General features: G+C 39.6%; 1 long non-coding RNA gene across 3 annotated transcripts; it reads right to left on the bottom strand.

Moving 5' to 3' along the window:
• Positions 1-1290: 1290 nt before the first annotated feature.
• Positions 1291-5670, bottom strand: LOC120783720. 3 transcript variants are annotated; one of them, XR_005706372.1, is made up of 4 exons: positions 5612-5670; positions 5325-5399; positions 3139-3247; positions 1291-2341 (listed from the first exon to the last, which is right to left on the bottom strand). It is a non-coding gene; the product is annotated as an uncharacterized LOC120783720 (long non-coding RNA). The 3 variants fall into 3 exon arrangements; XR_005706370.1 differs by lacking the exon at positions 5612-5670 and having other exon boundaries at positions 5325-5605; XR_005706371.1 differs by lacking the exon at positions 5612-5670 and having other exon boundaries at positions 1291-2297; positions 5325-5605.
• Between the last annotated feature and the right edge of the window lie 435 nt (positions 5671-6105).

Raw genomic sequence — 6105 nt, 5'->3', positions numbered from 1 at the left:
TTTTTTTGAGCTTTTATTGACATTTCAATTTTGGCATTTGCTGATGAAGAGTGTAACAGTAATGCAACCAGGTTGAATCATTATTTTCACTTGTGCCAAGTATGAAATGACAAATTGACAATGACAAATGACAAATTAATGTCTGCATGGTGAAATTCAAGTTCAAGTTCCTTCTTTGTAATATATTTACGTACATTAACTCAATCAACCAACATGCAAAGTGATACTATGACACAGTTTTGAGCAGGACTGTGTGCTGGCAGTTCATTTGGGCAGAAAGTTACTCATATGAAACTAAAACCCCTCAATGCCAGTAGATCAGGACTGATTAAAGCTAATAGTTTGCTCTGTGCTGACCTGGTTTCTCCCAGAGTAAAAAAACAGTGAATATTGTAAAATTCTAAATCACATAATCATTTCCAGCCTCTGGGTACGTACCCCAGAGGAAGTTCCTTTCTTTATGTAATCTCACCCCACACTCTTTGCTCTGTCCAAGCCTCCTTTCTCTTGCTTTACCTGGGATATTAATATAATGTTGGTCTGTGTTTCCTGTGACTGCAGAGAGGCAAAACCTTTGACTGACAGTGCTCTGCTGTAAGTATTGTTGCTGCCACTGTTTCCACTGCTCTCACTCTCTGCCCCCTGCTGAGGCATGTTTCGTACTGATGGGAACCACATTGTGGGATCTACCAGGTTGGACAGGGACTTCAAAGACACTTTAACTCTCTACCTCTGTATCCATTGAAATTATTCAAACACACATACACACACACACACACACACACACACAAACGCACACAGACGAACCTCAAATTTAAACACAGGAGGCCTTGCAGTATAATCGCTGTGGGAACAAAGCTTGGCAGGTATTTAGAAATTAAATGACAAAACTGGGGAAAACAAAGCCCTGACCTGGCTTTGCACTACAGTGCGCACAGTGTCTGGACAAACTCAGTGAAAGCTTTGCACATCAGTCATCACTGCATGACTGGTCAAAAACATCACTTCTTTATTTGTGTTGCGTTGAAGGAAAACGTCTCTCCTCTTCCTGTTCCTTGCTTTGCTTTACAACTAATTGTTGTATCACTCATCTTCTGATTTGGTTTTATCAGATGTTCATGCCATCCCTTATCCAGTTTTACCCATTACCCAGTGAAAAATACATATTAAAGCATTTTTTCTGTGCTTTATCACTTAGCCTTCTTAAATTATGGTTAGTTATCAGCAGATGAAAATGTTGATATTAGATAATTCTGCAAAACCCCAAATTACATTCAATTAAAGTGTTGATTTTTTTTTTTTTTTTTACATTCAATGCCAATGTTTCTAAGATTTCTCACTTTCTACAATATCTTTGCATGCAAACTATGGTACGGTTAGGGTTAGGGAGCTAAAACACTTCAACAACTCAACCTCCACACGTTTGGCTTTGCCACATAAAGGATACTGCTGTATGTATCTGTAATGTATCTCTACTGATGTAGATTGTAAATAACCAAAACTGTGAATGAAATTGTTTTTATCCTGTTCCTCGTAATAAGCTAGACCTTTCCCATTCTGCAGCTGCTTGTGGCACCATGGTACAGTTTAGAGGGAACAGATCTTAACAATATGAGGAAAGACTCGTTGTGAATCCAGCACCACGTGGAAAACTACTCTACAAAATTTTTGCATATCTCAAATGGAAACTGATGCATCTGTCTTTACATGATTTTGACCATGATGGCAAAGTTCCAGACAACAGGTTAAGGGGGATGATTCTGAAACCTAAGTCAGCACTGTGATTTTTATGGGTTAGTCATGACCTTAAACTGGCCTTTATCCTCACTCTAAACCTTAACTGTTGCTCTCAATGAACCCCTCCTTAAAGGAAGAGCTGATATCCTCTGTACTGGGGATATTCTATATAACACTCTTCTACTTATAGTGTAAGTAGAAGTGTAAAACAGTGTATACTTTGTGTCTGTTTACAACAAAAACATGTATTATGCAACATGTACTGACTGTATTGTCACAAGCCTGGTTCATCAATATAGTAAAAGTTACGCTTGTTCTTGTTGCAGGAGAAGCATTTATGTGTGCTTGCATGCATTAATGCAAACACAGGCAGATATCGTCTTAACCTTAGCCCAGAGAACAGAAAATACGAATCATATTGACTGATGTCGGTCAGATCTTGTCAATAGTGAAGAACATATGGAAACTCTGAAGGGCACAATAGCTTTAACAGCAGGATGAGACTCTCCAGGGCCGGTACTCTGTCTCTCTCATGCACAGATGTCCACAGGGTTCAATCCCTGCAAAAAGAAGTAGCGGGAAGCAGTGTGGAAATCATTTCACTCTGTAGAGAAACCAAACAAAGTTATAATTCATTGGAGAGTGGAATCAAACCCTCATGTTATCTGTACGTATGGTCTATCCCTCCTCCTCTCTCTGTCTTGTTCTTCATCTGTGCATAATCCATGTTTCATAACTCATAAGTCATCTTTTCATGTAACCTTTTCCTTTCTGTCTCTTCCTCTCTGTCTAAGCCATGTGTCAAATAACATACATACGTTGTCTGGCAGGCTTACAGGTTCAAATAATCTGAATGCTAAGTCTTGAAAGCTGCAAATTGAAATTTTCTCCTCTCCGTGGTCTCCGAGTTGCATTCACTGCCGAGAAGACAGGAAGTTTGGATGTAAACCAAAGCAGGAATATGGGCCACCTCTTAGCATGAGATCACCCCATGGTTTCACTCACTTCGGCTGTGATAAAGGGCGCAGAGCGAACACCATACAATACATTGCAAGTAAACATTGAATATGATGATCAAAGCACAGAGCTGTTTATGTTGTCCTGGGGAAGATGACTGTAAGAACCCAGATGGTAGCTTTGTGAATGTGTACATTGTGTGCAGATGTATCATCTGTTTTATATGTTTTTCCTGAGCTATGGTTGTAAATATCTTAAAAATAGATATAACATTGTATTGTAGCCCAATATTTACTGTTGCCTGAAGGAAATGAATTTAAGGTCTTTATGAAAAAATTGATTATGTGTGATATGGTCTCAGTAAAAAAGTTCAACATAAAGAGGTAAGAGTAGTCTCATTCATTACTAACATAATCATAAATTACAATTAGAAAAATTAATTACCATCACAGCAGTTGTGCAAGCACCACTATGCCTCCAGGCCATATAATGAAGAGGTCTTCTTCAGCCATAATAAACACAGAGCAGTTACAGAGACACTGTTGGTGATTGTCTGGCATGTCACACAGGAGATGAATTCAATTAACACGAAGCAGTTTAGGAAGATGACTTATAGATACAATGAGACCAGGCCCATACAATCATAAAGGCCTTGGTTTTGCCACATGCACATTACTTCCATTCTGACATCCTGCAGACTGGAGGAAACTTGTTAACATGTACTTATAGCAGTACAGAATGTATGTGCTCTCATCTTAGAAACCAAGTAAAGTATTTCTGCACATTTCCAACAAGTCATTTCCATTGGTCTTTTCACTGCAGCCACTCACTAATCTTGAACTACATTACATCATACTGGTGTTTCTATTTTTCTGGGCATTCATTTAAACGCTAGAATTCAAAGTTTTTCAACGCTTATACAATCGGTTTGTACTGTATGTACTTGTATTTGCAGTAAAGGGATTCTTTACTTAGACAAAATATTAGTTTTTCAATGGTCTGCAAACAGCTGCTTGGGATTTACTATGCATAAAAATGTTTCATGACCCTTAACAATCATTCATTATTCACTTTAAAGAACACAACTGTCAAAAGGGAAAAACTGAAAACAGTTTACTACTTGGAGATACAACTTTTTCTGGGACACATCATATTCCCATGTGGCATGTTATTCTGGTCTCAGTGTTGAAGTTGCCAAAAACTGACTGCGCTACCAAGGGAATATTGCATCATACTATGGCCCATTTAGTGCAAACAAAAAAAGGTCTGTTAAATGGCTTTTCCATATACAAACAGGTGTAAAATATACCCTGTCATCCTTGTATATATGACTTATCATGGACTTCATATTGAAGTCTGTGCTGCTTTTATTGTCTGCAAGTATTCAAGGTGGGCAAAAAACACCGTAGGTAAAAGGTTTATTTGGCCATGTCAGCATGAACAAACCATGCCAGCTGGCCTTCATCAGGACATGGGAAAGAAGGAATGTTTGATAATAATTTGATAATGCCCTAATTTCCAGAAAAAATAGCTTTCTAAAGATAAAAATGGTGCCTCAGAATGAATTAAAGGAAAACCCTTTCAACGATGCTTGTAGCTTTAGCACATTGTTTTGCCTAACGTTTATGTTTGGGCCCGAGCTTCTCTTTATGTAGAATAAAACTCGGCTCTACAGTATGAACTGCTGAATTGTTACACTGATTCCTTTCCTTTGACCCAGCAGTTTGCCCACATGGAAGTGCCCCCTCCAGGGCTCAGCCGGGCTGGGCCTCTATGAGTCAGCTTCTGACCACCAGCCACTCAGCCTCCCAGCTCACTCTCTGAGTCGTGAGCAGGAGGAGGCCTGGGAAGGCTTTAATAAGATTATACTGTAAGTATACTCTCAAAAGTTTGCTGTCTTTGTGGGAGATTCGGGCGACTGTGATGGTGAGTCTACTATCAACTATTTCAGCCACAACAGGCTTCCAGACAAAAGTGATGTCATGGGCTGGATGCCATCCTTTCAGCTTTGCCATTTTTATTTCCTTCACTCATGTTTTCTGTATTGTATGTGTGAGAAAGCTGATTTTTAAAAAAGTGCTTCTAGGAGTAAAAACATTTACAAGTTAGCAGCTCTCTAGGCTACATTATGAAAGTGTCCAGCACTAGTCAACCTCTGGGTATTCATCTTCGAAGGTGTGGCTTTTTATCATTTGACTGTGATTTAAGCAGACTGTTTCACCCAGTCATGTCTTCCCACACTTGAGACTAAACATTTTTAATGAGCCTCTCATGACTCATCCTTTTGATTTCTCCATCCTGGCAGGCTAATGAGGATATCAGGCTGACCCTTTGACACTGAAAATAAATCAGCTATACTTGCTGGACAAGCCACAAAAATTGCAGTTTTGTTACTGTGGGAAAATATGAAGGGGAACACATATCATAGTTGGATTAAAAACCTTGAGGAACACACTGGACTTACATTAAAATCAGGCTCATAACCCCAACATTGGACTATTGGAGAAGAACCCCAGTGTCAAGGACTGCAATATTTGTCATATTGACCAGCTAGAAAAGAAAGAAAAATTCTGATTTTCAATAATATAGTAACCTGAGAGAAATGGAAGGCTTCAAAAGGTGTCCATTACCTTCTTTACCTTTTTTTCACAGACGATCGTAAAAGGTGAGTTGCCGCTCCAGTTGATTATCACTTTCAATCGAATCTACAACAAAAGAGATTCTTGTAAGTAGGTAATAACTCCTTTCCTCAGAATCATCTCTCTGAATAAATGTACCATGAGGCAGAGAGCACAAGCCTGAAGGACAGAGTAAGGCGGAGTGAGAGAGAGCCAGAGGTGGGCTGACAGTCTGCCAAGCAGCCAGCCATGCAATCATCCATCCAGACGGCCAGACAACATGCCCTGTTACTGCTCACCCTCCAGGTGGAAGAGGTCAGTGGCCCACTTCTGTAGCTGTGTGCTTCACAAAGTCTCTCCTGAAGAGAAAAAAATATCTGGGGGTCTGTGCTGCTGAGTGAACATTAGACAGTACAATGTTGTGACTGGGTACCATGTTGTCTGTCTGAAGATCTGTCCTTCACTTAGAACAAAAATACTTTGTTAGCATTCTCTTCATTGAAGATTCTCTGACTGAAAAACTATTTGGTTTGTGGACTTGAAATTTCACACATGGTAAAATGTGTCTACCCCAGGGCTTATAAAAACAGTTGTAGCTAAGTAGTTAGAAGGTATGTCTGTGTGACCTGAGCATGCTTTTATTCTGAGAGCAACAGGCTGTGAAAGTGAATAACTTTAAGCAATTAACTTTAAAAAGTGTTTCACATGCAGCAGCAGCAGGAGCCACATGTAGCACTTCACTCCCGCAGATGTTGATTGCCGTAAGGTAAAGCAGAAGTGCAACTGAAGAACC

This window comes from Xiphias gladius, chromosome 22 (genome assembly GCF_016859285.1).
Source record: "Xiphias gladius isolate SHS-SW01 ecotype Sanya breed wild chromosome 22, ASM1685928v1, whole genome shotgun sequence".
NCBI lineage: Eukaryota > Metazoa > Chordata > Actinopteri > Istiophoriformes > Xiphiidae > Xiphias > Xiphias gladius.
The sequence above is the reverse complement of the archived record's forward strand: the minus strand, read 5'-3'. Positions and strand labels throughout refer to the sequence as shown.